The sequence below is a fragment of the Athene cunicularia genome (genome assembly GCF_003259725.1).
Source record: "Athene cunicularia isolate RWA chromosome 2 unlocalized genomic scaffold, athCun1 chr2_part1, whole genome shotgun sequence".
NCBI lineage: Eukaryota > Metazoa > Chordata > Aves > Strigiformes > Strigidae > Athene > Athene cunicularia.
Window position 1 is genome coordinate 71,592,504 of NW_020799095.1, and position 19,367 is coordinate 71,611,870.

General features: G+C 36.9%; 1 protein-coding gene across 15 annotated transcripts in view; it reads left to right on the forward strand.

Annotated features, from left to right (window-relative positions):
- CDH18 (cadherin 18) overlaps positions 1-19,367 on the forward strand; it is a 578,978-nt gene that overhangs the window by 298,809 nt on the left and 260,802 nt on the right. For 5 of the 15 annotated variants that reach the window (XM_026842284.1, XM_026842282.1, XM_026842297.1 and 2 more), the window contains one exon: positions 14,440-14,535. The exons of 6 other annotated variants lie outside the window; for them this stretch is intronic. The gene's annotated coding sequence lies outside the window, so the exon portion shown is untranslated. Of the gene's footprint in view, positions 1-10; positions 149-14,439; positions 14,536-19,367 lie in introns of those variants that run through there. 4 more of the 15 variants (XM_026842296.1, XM_026842291.1, XM_026842293.1 and 1 more) reach the window with 2 other exon arrangements.

Sequence of the window (19,367 nt, forward strand, 5' to 3'; positions counted from 1 at the left end):
CGGGGCTGGGGGCTCCGAGGGACGCGGAGCCGGGGCCGGGTGCCTCTCTGAGGACGGCGAGCAGCTGTGCCGCCAGCACTGCGAAAAGTCCCCATTTGCTTCTTATAAATTAAAGTGCCTTGTCACCAGTTAGGGCAAGTCAGCCAAGGTAAGGCTTAAATGACACTTTAATATGTGGCAACAGGGGTATTTCTGGACAGTGGTGCTGCTAACACAGCCGTCTGAGCAGTGCAAAATATTTTGTGCGGTAATGCTATCGCAGTGGGTCCACAACCTGTAATTTGTCTGTCTTAAAGTTACCGCTGGTACGAAAGCCTTACCCTTGTGGTGCTGTAGAACCGCTTCTGCTTCTCGGAGGCAATCGCAAAGGGACCCGCAAAATGCAGGCGTAGAAAGGTAGCGGCGCTCTGTGTGTCTCTGTGTGTGTGTTTATGTGTGACCGTGTTCATAATACCTACAGTCCTGCTGCTTAACTTACAGGAATAATGTGCAGATGCGTTTTAATGGTGACGGCAGGCAGATTCTTTAGCTCGGCTCACGTATGTGAGCCTTCCTATGCAAAGAGCATGCCATGGAAAACTGTATGTGAAGAACATTAAGATTGATATTTGAATAGCAATTTCAGTTTTGGTTTGGGTTGGTTTCTGTTTTTTTTTTTTTTTCCCCATGTCTGCAATTTTATGTGACAGCTGAGCATTGAAATCGCAGCAGAAAAAGACCTCTTGCAGATTTACCTTTAGCTGCTTGTTAATGCTTAAGCAGTGACCCAACTTTACTTTGTGTAAAGGGTACTGTAAATAATGCACAGCCAGAAATGAATCTTCTCTTCATGTTCTCCTAGCCCACCCCCGTGGTGTTCTTCTTAATGAACAAAAAGTATGATGTGCCTTTAGTTCACACCACCTTTTCACCAACTGCACTGCCAGTGGTCTGGAACCGAGTGTTTTTGAAAGCAAAGAGTTCCTCAGGACAACTTCACTAATATCTATCTTAGAAGACAAGGGAGTCCTGAACCTCCCCTCTGTCTGTGTGTGCCTGTGAAACAGAGAGTCTGGTTTGTGTACACGAGTGACAAGATACAAGGAAGACAGGATACAGAAGCCAATGAAATGTGTCCACCCCTGCATGTATTTATTTTTCTGAGTGGGTCTCTGAAAAGCAGTATGAACATTTCTTCTATTTTAATGTAGTTCATCATTCAGATTAGGGTTTGGGATAAGTCCAGTTTCATGAGCACCAATGCCCCATTTGTTTTTCATAATCAAAAGAAATACAATAGAAAACACAGGTAAAATTATTACTTCAGTTAGTACAGGTGATAAAATCACTGCCTCTATTCAAGGTACATATTTTGTTTTTCATCCCAAGACACTAAGCACATCTCCTACATTTCCAAAGCTTTACTTCTGTGCTGCAGTCAATCATATACCGTTGTGTGAAAACACTGGGAGGCTTCCTTCTGCAATAATTATCCTTCTCCTGCACAACAGTAAATGCTTGCCTTTAGGGGAAGCATTAAATTCATTTAAAAGTTTGGCATACGTTTGGCATTTTGCCTAACTGTAAAGGTAAGAAGACTTATTTAGATAAATAACCCAAAGGCTTTCCCTAACCTACTGCACTGCCTTGACAGAATATTTGGGACTTTCCTGAAGAAGTCATGGTACATTGTGGTGACTTAATGCAAATTAAGGTGTGGCTCTTTTTATGTTTTTAATGTGGACCTATGGAAACAATGTAATAGTTTTCTTTTGTAGTTAGAATTATTAATCATCCTACTCAAGGACTCTGATAGATTTCATTTCTACGAAAAACATACAAGCAAACAGAACAAAAAACAGACCAACTCATTTGCTGTTACCTGCTCCCTCTAACAAATGACAGGAGAAACAGCATGTCAGACAAACACTTTCCTTTAAATAGGAGCAGATCCAGCACACAAGTGTGGTGTAGGGGGCACTGTGTTGCTGATTGAACCATTTACAGATGAGGTTAAAAACTAAATTCTTTCCACTTGTAGATGCTGAGGATCCTATAAGGCTTCACCAGGTTAGGAGTGCTGACCCTGCTGTTAGGACAAAATGGCAGGTGAAGTTGTTATACTTTGACCAGTAATTTCCCAGGTAGTTTAATTTGAGAGCAGCAGTCTTTACTACCTATGTTAAAATTGTTGTTGTCTACTGTTTCTGTCCTGCAATGCAGAGACTCCAACTCAACCACTTTGTTGGCGCGTGTTGTGCTAGCTCATGTTAATAGTTCTGGTGAATATATATCATGTTATAAAACAACTGGGGATAAATGTCTTCAACATCCAAAATAAGTGTGTGACAGTGCATGTATGCATGCCAGAGAGGCACAGTTGTTACTGTACCAGTACTGACATTCCTGTGGTACATAACATTTATGTAAATGATTATAAAAAAAAATATAATTCTTTCTGAACTCAGTTTAACCTTAATCACTGGTTTTAATAAGGACTGGATATTTTTCAACAACTAGAAATAAACACATTTAAAATTGGAGTAATTGAGTTGTTTGTTCTCAACATGGTTGTGTGGAAGACTTCAACCTTCATCTCAGGCTGATAAATGAAATTTGAAGGGTGTGAAAAATCCTGTTCTATGTCTGGAAGCTTTGGCTCCAGAGCTACATTTCTGTTAATACAAGTAGTGCTGAAAATTATCTGTGTTATCAGGTTGAATCAAACCAGCTAAATACCAGTGAGTCAGTTCATCTGCATGGAACAGGATGTTTCATGCAGATGAACATGAGCTCCTGCTCGGACAGTTAACAGCTAGTTGGCAGAGCTGTCCTGCAAAAGAGCCTAAGCGATATCAGCCATCATGACATGTTGAGGCAGTCTGCTTGTTGGCAGTGCAAAATAAAGGTAGCAACTGACATGACAGGAAGGGGAGGAAATAGGTAGAAAAAAAATCAATATAGTGATTCTATACATAGGAGAGATTCTAGTCATCTTCTCCTAGAGGAAGGAGATGCATATACAAAGTTGTAAGTGGAAATAATATGAAAACCCCAAAATTACCTCCAAAGATTTATATAATCCAGTATGTAAATCTCACTAGCATTAATTATAGTAGGAAAATGATTTTCCTTGGTCAACAGCGTTCTAGTTTAAAGAGAGTATAGTCCAGTGATAAATCAGGTTGAAGTGCTTTAATTTCACCACTTACTTGATGGGCAGTCTTAAACAAGTCCATGAAGCACTCTGTAATTTAATGTATGACATGAATATTGCACGATAATTACAGAACGAATATAGTACAAAATTGTTTTTAAAAATTATTGCAGAGCCTAATACTGAAATGTTTGTATCTCCATTACTTTATACATCGATTTTGATTATAAACACAATTTTGCTTTCCATTTCCAGAAAACTACATGGAATTTGAAAATTCAATCCAAGAATTGAAGTAAGAATTTTTAAGCTCCTGAATTGGGAGCCAAAAAAAAAAAAAATCATGTCTTCCATAACAGAGAAGGAAGAATGGCATTTTTTTTTTTTTCCTTCAAAACTAGGGTTATCAGACAAACTACTGATACTGAGATGCTTTAAATAATGTACCATTACTTTTTTGGACTGTTCTTAATATGCAGATGGAAAATCAACAGGAATTTAAATGAAACCAGTTGGGGATTTGAAGGGACTGATGTAACATTATGCTTGCCACAGTTATTACACTTGCTTCAAATCCCCCAAGTCTCATGCATAAGCCTGATCTATTTGGGTGTTGGGTTTTGGGGGGGCAGAGAGAGTTGTTTTGGATTTGTTTTTTTTCTAAATAATGTCTTTGTGTGCTGAGCACAAACAGAACAACACAGTTATGTAGCTCTGTAAGTAACTAATAGGCAACTTGATGGCATTTGCACATCTGCAGTTCTTGCATACTGAAAATACATTTAACAGATGCCCGAGGCCTGTAAGAATTGTGATTTTGCATGATGGCAATTGCCATTTATATTTTTGTGGAATTACTTCAAACCTGAGCAGAGTTAAGGCTGGGTTTGTTATCATAGAAAAGACTTATTTTACAGTTATGAACTTGACTCCCCACTCTTTATGAAACTGTTTGCTTCTTTTAAGCAAATGTTCTTGCAAGAAGGAATATATTTATGTTACAGACATATTTTTCCATCCTCACTCCATCTTACCTAGGTTTCAATATAATTTATCCAGTATTTACATGGACAGATTATAAAGCGTGTTTGTGAAGTGTCATATAAGAATAGCCTAGCTAGCTCAGGTACTATGTACATTTCTACCATAGGTCTGTAGCAATCTGTGAAATTTTTTTGTATGTGTAGTACTGCATAGTCCTTAATGTTGAACCCTGGAAGTACTTTACAAAAGAGGGATCAGTCACATTGTCTTGATTTAGCAAATGGGAGGAGTGTGGTGGTAGGACAGGCATGCTTTTCCTTAGGACAGTCTGTTGGAGGTGGAACTGGGGAGAGTCCTGTCCTCATCTGGTTCCTCCATCAGCCAGGGGTGGTCAACCAGGCTTTATAAATCAGCCAGCTTCATATTTTTCATGCACTGTGGTGGGATCTTGCACTTAAATTGCTTTGAACTGTTCTGTGAAGAAACCTGCCACTCCCTGCTGGCGACATAGGTAGCTTAAACTGAAGTATATGCCTAAATGTAGGTGGTCTAAATACTTTACATCATGTCTTATTCCTACGCAGTAGTCCTGTTGAAAACAACCAACTCTGTATTTGATTGACTTCCCTGTTTTGGTATTTCTGGGTGTATCACAGAATCACAGAATAGTTTGGGTTGGAAGGGACCTTCAAGACCAGGTAGTCCAACCCCCCTAGCATGGGCAGGGACATCTTTCACCAGATCAGGTTGATCAAAGCTCCATCCAGTCTGACCTTGAACACTTCCAATGATGGAACTTCCACAACTTCTCTGGACAACCTGTTCCAGGGTCTCTATCATATACTGTATTGTTTCATAATTAATTGCTATTAAGCCCTTATAGCTGCAGTTATGGATGCATATATGGTGTCACACACACACACACACACACACACACACACACACACACATTCTTTGGGAAGGTACAAAGAAATGGAAATCAGCTTTATGAAAAAAGAACAATGCTTGGTACTGTTAAAAGCATGTAAAAGTTACCGATCACATCATGTGGCAGTAAAATGATCTATTCTTTGACCCAAGTCTGCTTATTTTCACATATGGGAATGTACATTTCCATAATTATATTAAATTATTTATTTTGAATAATATTCTATGATTAGACCAGTTAACTAAATGAGTAAATATTGTTATATCAAAGTTATACATTTGGATTTGATTTCTGTTTAATTCACATCTTACTCTTATTGGGTGGTAGGAGAGCTGTGAATTAAAATATTTTGGTCCAAGAGACTATGAAGTGCCTTTCATTATCAATAATTATGCCTTGCCCAGAGGAAATATTTTTGTTTTGTGTTTTCCTTGTAAAGACCATTTCCACATAGGACAGTTGTTATAATGACACTGAAGCTTATACTTGGAATTGGGGCAGGGGATGAAATTTCTCGGACTTGGATTTCTGGCTAGTATCATGTTCAGTCATTGTTTATACTCAAATTGATAGAATAAAAAGTTTTTTAAAAATAGTTACATAGAGACCATCTCTATAGTAGTAGGGCAAGTATTTGAGGTACACAGAAGCAGGTTTGAGACCCTGTCCCAATGAATTCTCTACTACCTCTAAAATACAAGTGCTCCTTCAGTAGAGAAGCTTCCTATAATTAATAAAAATGTTAACAGTTTAGCAATGGTGGCAGCACAGGAAAAGTGTTGCTATTAATTCTGAGGGTGTTGGAATGTGTATGCATGTGTTTGTGCATATTTGAAGAAAAAAGTAGTTGCTGAAAAGGATGTAGCTCCTTAGTTTGTTCAATAGTGAGAAAAATTTCATTTGAATGTAAGAAGGTATTTTTAACACTGATATATTGTATTAGCACCTTGGAACTGCTGACTCTTCTAAGTGTAAAATCTTGGCTTTCAGGAGAGGTGAAATAAAACTAGGGCATATGAGCACCACTGTAGCATGGCAGGTATTAAATGCCCATGGGAACTGCCAATATTTAAAAATAAAAAGGAAACTAATTTATATCTGGATTACAGTCCTCAATCACTATTTCTTTTATGTTTTACATGTTTTTCTTTCTAATAAATAATAAGCCTCCTTATTGGAGACAAAAATAAAAGCCACACATTATTTATTACGTTCAATTTCCCTATATTTTGATGATGAAGAAAATGTGTTATATATTTGCCATTTATTAAAGCACAAATTCTTACTTTCATATCAAGGAGTTTGAGCTCAAGAGTTATTATCTTGCCTATTCAGCCTAGAGAAATCTGAAATATTTTTGAATTTCCATGGCAGAAGGTGTAAAATAATAATTTCATTTAGCATTGTATGTGAAGTTGGTTTTTTTCCCCTTTTTTTTTTTTTTTTTTAATTGTGAACCATCTAAGACTTCTTTTAGAAGACCGCTGAAGAAATGTAATACTTGTTCTTATACTCATTCATTTTCAATGAATGCACAACTAACACTTTGAAATCCAGCGTAGCTTTGTATTAGAAACCCTTCTAAGTGGTTTCGGAAAGTGGCAAGACAATCAGCAAGCAAGCATATGTTTTCAAGTGGTGCTCAACATTTCTAGCTGGATGAGCTTCTTTCAGTGTCAGGTAAAGACTGCAAAGTATTCACAGTACAGTCGGTTCATACAAGGTTTAGTTTTTCCTAAATAAACTGGATTTATTTGTTATTCTGTATATTCTCAGGACATCTATCCTAGGCATAAGGTTCACAGTGCATTAACATGGTGGGTGCCCCAGGGTTGCCCCAGGGAGCAGCATGGTGGGAAGGTGACTACTGTTCCTGAAGCAGATGATGTGACCTGGTGCCAGAAGTGCCTTCAAGCAGTAGCCACCTCTTCCCAGGTGCATTATGGGCACACAGGCTGTGCGTGGCTTATAGGTCAGGAGTGTGTCTGCAGTGCTGACAGAGTACCGTGGATCAGTCCCCAGCTTGCTGCTAGGAAGTAAACATCATGTGTGATGTAAATTGGACACGCTCGGTTTAGAGGGAGTGTTCTCGTTACATGAATATGGTCCTGGAGGAGGATTTTCTGTTTCTCAGATCTGGCTCAGACAATCATGCTACCAACCATATTTTATACTGTAAGTGAAAAACATATTGCCAGAGACCTCTTGGCCCCTTAAGGAGGAGTCAGTAGATGGATGTGTGTTACCAGAGAAGTGATATCCTGAGACCATAGAGAAGCTTATGGAGAATTTATGCAAGATGACTCAGGCAACAGGTTGCTGCTTTTTAGTAGGGCTTGGACTATTTTTTTTTTTTTCTTGGATTAATTTTCTGCCATGTTAGAGAGCTATGTCATTTTATTGAAGGTTTGTAAAGTTCCAGATCTAAGGCGGTGAAAATGCAGGGACCAACAGGCTGGATGTGGGGAAAGAAAAATAGGGCACCTTTATTTCAATAATCTTTCTTTAGCCATGAGGCAGTTGAATAGAAGAGATGATGGGAGGGATGTTCCTTTGTGCACGCCTTTAAAAAGTAGCCTCCTAGAGAGAAACCTATTTAGGAGGTTTGTGAATGTATCTCAAGCAAAACCAGCAAGAAGAGCTTTGTTTACTATATACCCTTGTGTTGTGACTTGAAGGCTAATGAACCTGTGCTTTTTCAGACTGTATAAGTTCAGGTGAGGACTGATCTACTAAAGCTATTAATGTCCACTGTACTGCTGAAATCAGCTGGGCTTGTGTTGTTGCATTATGGTAGTGTGTTTGGTCAAATACTCTACGTCACATCAACATGTCTATATGTTTCCTTGTTCTGAACCAAGACAGGAGAAGCTCCCATTTCTGCTGCTTTTTTTTTTTTTTTTTTTTTTTTTAAAGAAAAAGAAGTATAACATACTTGGAATGCAATGAGTTTACTCCACAGGACCATTGTGTGATAATTATTGGTCATTACATTATAATGAACACTTGCTCTATTCATTGTGGAGCTTATTATATTTTAATGAGTGTTGTGACTCCCCTACAGAGCAAAACTCAAGAATGTCCCTTTGCACGTGGCTCATTTAAATGGATGCGCTACACATTTTGGGACTACGTGTGCATGTACTTATTTGCAACATGTAGCTGCAATTTTGCTTTAAAAAAAACAGGTATTCCTTTTCTTATCTTTGCAGAAATAAAAAAAAAATAATTGATGCTTCTCTACTTAGCATTCATATTTCATTCCACGTGAAAGACAACTGGTTTTATTAAAAGGATCTAAGAATAGCTTGTAAATATTTTGTTCAGGACTTCAATGTATCCATTAAAATGAAAGCTTGTGAATTAATGTGATTTGGTATATGACCACCTCCAAATCTATAACATTCAGGTTATGTTTTTTGAAAAATATTAATAAACATTTAAGTAAGTTGGCAACTGTAAGCTAAATAGAGGAACTTTAAAATAGAATTGGCTTTTGTCTTCTGAGAATCGTCGATGTTCTGTCATCACTGTATTCAGGAAAAGGAGAACTAGAAACTGAATGCCGTACAAATTGATTGGTGGACAAGGTCTTAAGCCTGTCAGTCTGTTTAGTAGTCAGTCTTTGTAGCTTGCTGTTGATCTTGCTGTGACAACAAAACCTTTGATAATGACATTCCTATAATGTGGATATCCTGTATGTGAATACATTATTAGTCCTAAAGGGAAACATTTCGCTCTTCTTTAACATCTGCTGATGTTGTCACACAAGCAGCTTTAAAACAAGTCAGACTGTTTAAAAAATACTGTTTTATCAACATTCAGACTTAAAAATATGAACTGATTTTCTGATGTGGTGAAGTTGTTTATCCTTTGTGAAACCTGAAGGCCACCTTCATTTTCTTATTTTAAAAACTGCAGTATTAAGACATTCAAACTGATAGATAACTCTTTAATCAAACCATGGTTTTATTTTCTCTACACTTCCTCTACCATGTCACTTTTATGTGAACAACTTTTACCATACACAGAGAATTGCAAGCAGGGAATTCACCAAATTATTTGTTGGCTGATACAAACAGTCAATAGGTAAGGCTAACCTGCTCCTAGACAGGGCATTATAATGCCTGCTAACTCAGATGTAGGTTCCTGCTGAGTCGCTGTGCACCAGACAGTTCTCACTCAGTTGGGGAATTGTAACCTCCTTTGCTGTCGAAGATGGGGCAATTGTTCTTGCTGATTTTTTGTCTTCCCAACTCCCTACATTTTTCCTCATGACTTTATACTTTTTCATTACTGCCCACTCTATATTTTCACTTGCTGTTTTTATTTTAGCTGTAGCTACATTAGAGGTCCAGGTTTATTGCTCCATTTTGGTGGAGTCCTCAACAGACCTGACATTAGAGAAATTTTGGAACAAAGATGGACTTTCATTAGTGGCAGAAACAAAGAACTTTATAGTTTAAATCCAATTTGGCCCTATCCCTGCTACATCTGTGAACATATTTGGTCTGCAGGAAATATTAGCCTAATGATATGTACATAATGACTGGCATTTTAAGGTCCTGTCTCTCATATATCTCATGCCAGTGAAAGCAAGTGTTATATACCTGATGTGCAATTCTGCTGAGTAATTTTAGCAGTTGATTTAAAAAAAAAGCAGAAAGGAAAGAAGTAATGAAATAGAGAATTCAATAAAGAAGTAAAAGTATGTCATTTAAGAAAGAGATTGAAACCTTTTTTTTTTGGATATGATACAAGAGAAAAAGGGCATGACTAAACCTGTTTTTTGCTCCTCTTGAAGTATTGTTCCAGATTATTGTAGTAAAGGTGTCAATTAGAGTCAGCTCCTTTATGCCTCCTTATCTTTTTCTTTTCAAAAGAAGATGTAGTTAGTTTTACAGGTTGCCACATAATGAATTTCTTTTTTTTTTTTCTTAAGAAGCTATATATGTAGAAGGTATCTTACTCCTAAAGAGGATTACAGGCTTAGACCCAATAATCAGTGTTTATAAATTAGTTTTAGGATGTTATGAGCAATATACTAAATATTGAAAATTATACCTATCTTCTGCTTAATTTTGGCTCGCCAGAGAAAAATATATTTGCATACTGACTTGGATCCCAACCTTGAGATCCACAGCCAAGGGCTTCAACTTTTTATTGGCACTCCTGGTCAACAGCAGAGAAAAAAAAAAAAAAGTAATGGAGATGGTTTCTGTTGGTATTAACCTTCCCATCATAAGGAGCAAGGGGCTTCTCTACAGCTACTGTTATTATTGTAGCCTGAATAAAACACACAGAAAACTTGTATTCAGGAAGCAGGTCTTTGCATCAGGGTCGATACTGGGACTTACTCAAGAAAGCTTCTTCAGACATATATATCTCATTTTTGGATGTTGGATACCACCACCCTTGTCTCATCTGCAATAGCTGTAACAGGAGTGCTGTTCTTTAGGAAACTGTTCCTCCACTCAATTGCTTGCCTTTGCCTTTTTTATGAAAAGGATGTTTCTTCTTGCTATGAGGACTAAATGAATTCTACAAGTCTTTGCATAAATTGAGGGAAAGAGCCTTACTAACCAGACTACTTTTTCAAGACTTGAAAAATGCTAAGTGGAAAATATTAATCTTTTTTATAGTATGGCTCAGTTGAAAGTTATCAGTTATTTGAGGGGGGGGTTGTGGTGTTTTGGGTTTTTTTTCCTTTTCAGCTTACCTTAAAATGACTGGTCTGTTTATACCTGTTATTCATTCTCATGCAGATATTTCCTTTGTCTTTGTTCTTTAATGTATAAACACATCCTTTCTTTTTTATTAGCTTATTCTGCAAGGTGTAAATAACTATAACAAATTCACCATTCCTGTGTGAGACATCTCAAAAATATTGTTATTGAATAGATTCCCAAAGGCCCTGTAAGACTGGCATCTTAACATTTATTCAGTCTGATCCTTTACAGTTTGCACTTTCTCAGTTCGAAAGACCACATAATTCTCTACTGCCTAAAGGCCCGAGAGATTCGTTTTTCTCACAAGCAAAATGAATAGGTATTTTCAGCTACCTCCATTTTGTTTAAAGTTTGTCTTTGAAAGCTTAGCATGATGAATTTGAGATTTCCTTTCAGGCACATACCTATTTCTTTCCATTACTTATATTTTAAGGTTATACTTCTCACTCCTCACTGCTCAAGTGCAGTAGAGGATTATTGAACTCTTCTTCGTCAGGTAGCTCTGACAGGCTGCAGTACTACTTTTCCTTCTGAAGACCATTTTATACCTAAAGTGGCTTGTGGTATCTTTGATGTTGCCTAATTGGAATCTCAGAAGCGAAAAAAATAAATAAATGAATGAAGAGGTGAGCTGCATGCCTAAGGTTGTACATAATCTTATTTTGCTTTCAATCATTCTTCTATTCTTATGCCTTACAGCAAAGTAACCCTCTAATACTATTGCTTTATTTATCCCTATCACCCATTCCTGGATTTGAGTCTCTCAATTATCTGTCTCCCACACCTTGAACTGAAGCTCCTGCATTTGCATTTGTCTTTATGCTCCCTCTGAATCCTGCTCAAAACTTTTAACTCGCCTCTTTTTGAATGGCTTGCCTTTCTTGAACAGTTATTTTTCATTGTGTCTCACCTACTTTAGGCTTAAGTTTCTTAGAACAGGACTCTTGTCTTAAAACTCTATATAAATACCATTCACACAGACAGCTCAGCTGAAGTCCTGCACATGGTTTGGCATTACCCAGCACAACACTATGGCCCAGCTGCCAACTGTTCCACAGAAAAGGTCATGAGGATCTGGTGGGCAGTGAATTACAGGTAAAGCAGCCATGTGCCCTTGCAGTGAGGAAGGCTTCCTGATGGCTGGGCACAGCTGGAGGGTCAGGGCAGGGGATTTTCCTCTTCCATTGCAAAAGGACAGCTGTGCCCAGGTTGCAGTGTTCCAAAACAAGAAGGATTTCAAGAAAATGCAAAGTGTTGAGTGGGAGGCCACTGAGGTACTGGAGGATCTGTTTTGCGAGGAGATGAGAGACAAGGCATCACAGGGTGCTGCTTGCAGGAATAATGGGGCAGCAGAGCCAAGCTCTCCTGGGAGGTGCACAGCAACAGTGCAGGGGACAGTGGCCACAAGAGGCAATGAAGGAAACTCCCATTGGATGTAAGGAGGCAACTTTTCACAGGGAGCAAGGTTAAGCATTGGAACAGTTTGCTTAGAGAGGGACCTCCATCCCTAACGGTTTCTAAAACTCGTCTGGATACGCCCTAAAGCAACCCAACCTAACTTGGAAGTTAGCCCTGCCTTGAGGAGGAGTCTAGACTAGATGATCTCCAACAGTTCCTTTCAACCTACATTTTTGCTTTTATTGTCCAGTCTGCAGTCCTAATTGTAGTAGATGTTTACTTATTATTTGCTATTTTTAAAGAATAACAATGTGCTGAATTCTGTGGAGTTGTGTGGCAGTTCCACAGGGATCAAATCTAATTCTAAGTCTTTAGCAATGTACTTCTTTAATAGTCTTGATGTGGGAAAATATTGCATTTATTAAGTGCTCATTTCTAGTCACCTTGGAAGAATGTCCACTCCAGTCTTCAGTAACTGAAGAAACCAGATTAGAGAATTAGATAGACTCATTTTTGGGAATACTTTTTTACTTGTGTTGATTATGAAGCCAAGTCCCCTTCTTCCAGAAATATATATTTCTGTAGAGAGTTAAGAGTATTTGTGGAGAGGTAAGAGTATTAGTGAATGGAAAAATTCAAGACTTGGAGCCACAAGAAGGATAAGTAGGGCTTGCTTGTCATAATGGCAGGAACAGAATTGATTTAGAGAGTTTGATGTCTTTAAGGCCAAAGGAGAAGATGAACCTGCGCAGGTGAAACAAAATGTTTATGACATGTTTGAGTAAGATACAGAAAATAGAGTCTGGTTACCAGGAGGACCAACAATTTATTTGGCACTGGAATAGTATCTGAAGAAAAGAAGTTGAAGAGTCATGAAGCCAAATGGCTCAGATGGACAAAAAAAAGCTTCTTTGTGAGTTTAAAATATTATTTTAATTTCTAAGATAACCCACTTATTTAGTAGGGCATAATTTAAAGTCCTTCTTCTGATTTATCAGAGTTTAGAATTATTTTTTTTCCCCTCAAGTGGCATGTCACTAGAACTAAGAGTGTTAATTTACAGTGTGACCTGGCAGAACATACAAATTTGTAGTGTTTTGCTCAGTGGGTTGGGGCCTAGCTGGCATTAAGCAAAAGGAAGCACCAACTGTCCTGAAGGTCTGAGTCTACTGCTTCATTTCTGTGTATGTTTAATATTTTCCTAATTTCCAGTGCAGCTGCATTTGATAATCCTAAGTAAATGCTACACGTGTAATGCATGGTGCAACCTTTGGAGAAATCTCAAACATCCTTATAATTATCTCCCCCCAGCATATGCTAAATAATGTGGAGAAAATAGGTCTCTTGCAGATGGACACAGAAAACAATGTGGACATTTCATCAACCAAGATACCATCTTTTTCATTATTTGTGAAATTTTTTTTCAAGAATAATACCATGTTATATGTTTGTCTGTTGGGTTTGTCTGTTCTGTGGGAATGTGTTTCTACATTATTTTGCTAGGTTGATTTCATCCTTTAGTTTTAATGTTTTAAATTTTCTTTATCTGGAATGTGAGACCTATTCTTAGGCAAGGAATGGCTCAGTATCAGCTTACTGAGATTACTTTCTGTTATGATTTGCATGGACTACTGTATTTCATCTTGTCTCAAACACTATTGAATGTATCAGCTGGCACCTGCTGGAATTGTAATTGAGTTCAACTGCCAGCTTTGGCCAGCTCCTTCAAAATAATAAAATGTTTCTATTTCTTAGAACAGTAAGAACACTATCATTTTTGCCATTGCAGTGTCTCCTAGAAACCTCTAATTTTTTTCAACTTTTTTGAATGAGAAAGGTTAATTTAATTTTTTTTTTCTTCTTCCCAGCATAGCAATCAAATTAGAGTGTGTTCTATCCAGACAGAAATGATGAAAGTAGCTACTTAACTCTTACCTTTTGTTTCTTTTCCATGGAAGAAGTGTGTCATCTTTTTGAATTTATTACAGATTACTGAGAATGGAGAAGGAAAACACGGCATATCTCTGGTGTTTATTGGTGACTACCTGTCTTTTTTATAATTTGAAGGGTTAAAGATGCAGACTTAACATCGCAGTATCATTCTTTTGCAAGTGCCTTTGAAATTTCCATCTGAAATTTATGATCTCCTGTACAGAACCAGGCCTACAAACACCTCCTAATCTGGTCATTGAAAAGGGAATAAATTAAAATAATACTTCCCATGCTATAAGTAGGATTTTTTTTTTTTTTTTTTAAATTTCTAGGTGTTGTGAAATGAGCAAAGAATGAATTTTATGTGATGTAAGCAGAGAAGAGAAGAATAGCCTTCTGGCTAGAGCACTGGTCCGGAGCCCAAGAAGGTGGTGAATTCACTGTTTCCTTACTCACTACAACAAAGCAATTTTTAGCTTGTGTATCAGGCAACATTTACATGTATTTAATTATCAGTCTTGGCAAGATACATATCTAAAGGGACTGAACCACTGCCTGATTTTTACCACAGGGTCCGTGAGACTTGACAACAAATGGGCTCTTTGAGACAGGCTTTAGATGTACCCAACTCATAAGCTTTGGAGCCAGCAGTTGTGGCTGTAAAATGACTGAGAAAGGGGAAGAATCAGCAAGCTGCAAGGTATATAGACTGTCTCCTTAAGGGACCTTACTCACAGCACCTTCTCTCGGTTGCTTAGTAAATTTTAAATGTTGTCAGGTTCAGTAAGCACTTCACATCAGCTACTTCCTTCTATGGATGTGGTGGTCCTGCAATAAGTTTTATCATGTAAGTATATAGTTTTATTAAATGCCACCACCTGCCCTGTGAGAAGTCTCCTGGTTTCATGTCTTTATTGTTTTTAGCTATTCCATAAACATAAGATAGCCTGGAAAACTGAGGAGTTTTATTCTTTTTTTCAGTTCCATAAAACAGTTTTTTCTTAAAGCCATAGTCAATCTCTAATAGAGTTTACTGCTGTTCCTGTGGTATTCTGTCACTTCTTCCTCTCATCTGTCCTCCAAAACTTTAAGGCCGTGGTCTGAAATGTTCTCTTTGTTGCTACTGAGCTTGGTGAAAAGATTGCAGCTCTGAGCCTACCTCAGCTGCTCTTCACCGCATCCTGCCAGAAATTATTATATCTTGTCTCACAGTAGAATTGCTTGCATCTGTAGCCTCTCCTTAACTTGTCTCTGTCAAATAACCTGCATTTAAAAACAAAGTTTAATCTGGTACTAAATGTTTTGGCTGGCACCAGGACTGGCTATGCATGCAGTTAAGCTCACAGATCTGAGGAGGCAGCAACATGCGGAGAAAAAAGATGTTAATGAGCAACTGGGGCAGGTCGTGGATGGTAACTTTTTCACTTAACTCACTGTCAGCCAAAAAGATATCTAGTAAGAACTGTGTAGTTTTAGAAGTGTGAAAAGATGGGTGGAAAACTAGCAAAATATGTCATAGATTTTAAGATAAAAATAATTTTTTTCTAGACTTTCTTTTTTGCTGCTTCTCTTGCCGTCATTGGCCCCAAATGCAAGTTTTCCTCCTCATAACATTACATTTTTATCTGGTGAGCAAGTGGGCAGTGATGCCTCAGTATGAGATTAACTTTTATTTTAAATGCTCAATTTCAACATAGACAATTGGGGAATGAACCCTGCTTAATGAGCAGGACTCACCAAAATTAACTGAAGATAATGAGCCAGAAATTTTGCTGATTAATGCCTGATGCAGCATCAGTGACGCCAAAACTATTGCATAGAGTGTAACTCAGAGCTTTTGAACATGTGCAGAAATCTTTATTTGGCAATTTTTTTAATTCTTTCAAGTGTTTCCTAGTTACCTGAAGTTCTACATTACTGCTGTCAAAAGTCATGATTGGGCCTGCAGGTTGTGCAGTTGACATCCATTGAGTCTGAAGATTTTTTTTTTCTTACCTCAAAAAATTTCTAGCCAAATGTTACCCTGGAAGATTTGATAACATTGATCATAGTTGTTCACAATACTGTTGTAGTGTTTAAATGTTCTTTGGCATGCCTCTCAGAAACTGAAACTTGGGAAGATAAAAAAGAGTAAATCTATGTGGATGTATGTTTGTATATGTCTGCATGGTTATCTGTGCTCATATGAAGGCTTATTTTCTGATAAACACCCACAAAAAATATACATGTGGAAATACCCAGGCACTGCACTGTCTGTATCTCACCATATTATTATTATTTTTAGTAAGAACACTTTTAAATTACTGTCATCATTTATTTAGTGATTTTCTATACATCTGTAGAGGAATACTAAGATTCTGTATGTATTTCCCATATTCTAATGGGCCTAGGGTTGACTCATTAAACAATTAAATAGAGGTGGGTTTGTAACTAGATGTTCCAGTCTAGTTCTTAAGGAAAAAAAAGATTATGGCCTACATAAATACACTTTTGAGACACTGTTCCACTTTCATTTACTTTGTCAGTAGATACTGATAGCTGGTTGGAGCTGATAAGATCATACGAGATTTCTTTCCTGGATCAGAGCAGTTCTGTGCCTCAGCTACAGCATTGTTTATTTTTGCTCTTAGTTTACAATTCTTCAGAACACAAATATTTTGCAATCACTGTAATCAAAGAAATTTTAATATACAGATCAATTTATGTTTCCTAACAAGAGAACTTTTGTAAAGAAAATCTCAGAGTTATTACTGACTGTGCTTGTCTAGTGTTACAGCCTTATTGAAAATTGTGGAGGGAGGAAGATCTAGGCATTGATCTCTACTTTCACAGATTCTTAACTTTATGTACTGTGACTAATTTTGTTCCAGTAGTAGGACAACTTGGTCTGTAATGCTGGGCATCCAGATAAACCCGCAGAGAACCGAAATCAGGTAACCTGCTGGTGAGTAGGGACAAAGGCTGAAAAGGCATCTGTGTTGTAGCCTTTCCTTAAAATACATACAATATATTTGAATGATATGGAAAGGTTCCATTGTTAGATCTATAAAAGTACCGACAAAGCATGACCAAGATAAAAGACACAGGAAGTGGAAGGATGTATCTTCTTCTCAGATGGATCATTCTTGGACTGTAGGTGGTTTAGAAACTAAAACTCATGAAAAAATATTTTTGTGAAAACCTTTGATTTTTTTTTTTTTTTCCCAGAGAGATCTTTTTGTTGTTATATCTTTAGAAGAAAGAATTTTTTTTTCCCTTTTCCATTATCACAGATCCTGAAGTGACTGAGTACTCTTGTAGGCTAACCTTGTCTAACAAAGTAACATCTGAAGCAGTGAAACAATGCTTAAAGTAATGCCAGAGTGAAAAATGTCAATATGTCAAAAATGTCTCTAGATAGGTTTAAAGTTGTTTTCAAGAGTGCATAAGTGAAAGAGAAAGAAATTTGGTCTGTTGGGCATAACTCCAAAATACAGTTTGACTTTGAAAACTATCAGTGACAGGGTTTTGTCTGAGAAATGCAACCAATGATACAAGAGCCTAAAGCATGTCAGCTGGCTGTAGTTCAGATTTAGCCTTGTCGTGAACAGGTTAAGTGTTTTTCTTTTACAAGTGCATTGTTTGTAGTTACTTTTAATGTTACTCTTTTTTTGTGGATTTCATTTTGGTTTTGTTTTATTAAAAAAGCAAAACCATAAAAAGAAACTAGATTTTCTGAGGATGTTGCCCTGGTTCAGGATTGCAGGTTGCCACAAGCAAGGATTTCTAGCACTCTCTCAAGTTTTCAAAATAAAGGATTTCATGTAGATTGGTTTCAGAACTTGTATGAAAACATTAGCAGAGAAAAAAAAGAGTTTTCCAATGATCTTTAAGAGGATGCTTATGTATGTTCAAAACACTCAACAACATATGGGAATATTTGGGACATAGAAAGAGGATTTTATATTTCTGTAGAGCTTTAAATCCCTAAACACTTATCAAATTCCTCAGTCATCGTTTTTTGTTCAAAGTGAGCAAGAAGGAGGAATGTAAATCATTATAGTTAGACTTAGGTTGTATTGGGTGCATTTCCATATCCCTGGGCAGTGGGATATTTCGAAGAAAAACAAATGTCTTGATTAAGGTTAGGACTGAATGAAATTCAAACTCCCCAAATTCTTGATATGTGATACTCTGTGAGGAGAAAAATAGAGAAGTATGTCTCAAAATCTGAAAGTAACTAATAATCTAAAAAATATTTACTGTTTAAAATATTAATCTAATATGTATTATACTGTATCGGTAACAGCAACTAAGTAATCAAAGAAAGAAAAGAAGGAAAATCAACCTCAGTGTATACTCTCAGCACTGCAAAAAACCTAATACATGGAAGAATTCTTCTGGTAGCACTTTAAACTCAGAAATTTTCTCAGGATTTGACTGCAGTATGTATCTTTTTTTTTTTTTTTTTAATCGTAACTGCAAAAATAACCTATGTTATAGGGAACAAACTTTTGGCATGATGTTGTAGTATTTTAGTTAAAATTTTAGAGTAGGTCTTAGGACCTGCTATACAAAGCTTTTCTCGGGGAAAGACCAATGTGCAACTTACTTCTTGGTAACTCTACAAAACTCCTGTTGTGTTTATTAAAAAAAAAGAAACAAACAAACAAATAAGAACAAACACAGAAGTATCTATTGAATGTTTAAAAAAACCCTTGAAAGTAAATACTATTTGATATCAAAGATAAACTATCTGATTTCATATTTAACTATTACAGGATAATTATTCTATTACCAATTTTCTCCTTTATTGTGCTGGTTAGTCAGACCAATGCACAGTTACAAATTTTGTAGAGAGAACCTAGAACTGGCAAATTTAGCCCAGCTGTGTGATTATTTTTTTTTATTCAAAGGCCTTTAAGTTATGTTTTCAATAATTAGCAACCAATGCTGGTTCTAAGATTTATAAAATTTCTTATTAAGATAGTAAATAAGATAGTAAATAAGAGTAATTTTAATTCTAAATAGGTTAGATATTTCTAAATAAGGAAATTCACCTAATATTGTAGAATGCAGTGTCTTGATTTGCAAGTCAAGGTGTATTTTATTTCATAGTTATAGAGTCGATAGATCTTAGCTTAGGGTTTATTAAGGTTCACTTATGAATGAAGTTGGCTTTGGATATTCTTATCGATTTCCATTTTATGAAAGGAAGGAAACAACTGATGGGTATAAAGATGACTGTATTTCAGATAAGCCTGAGTGGTAGGCAGCAGGC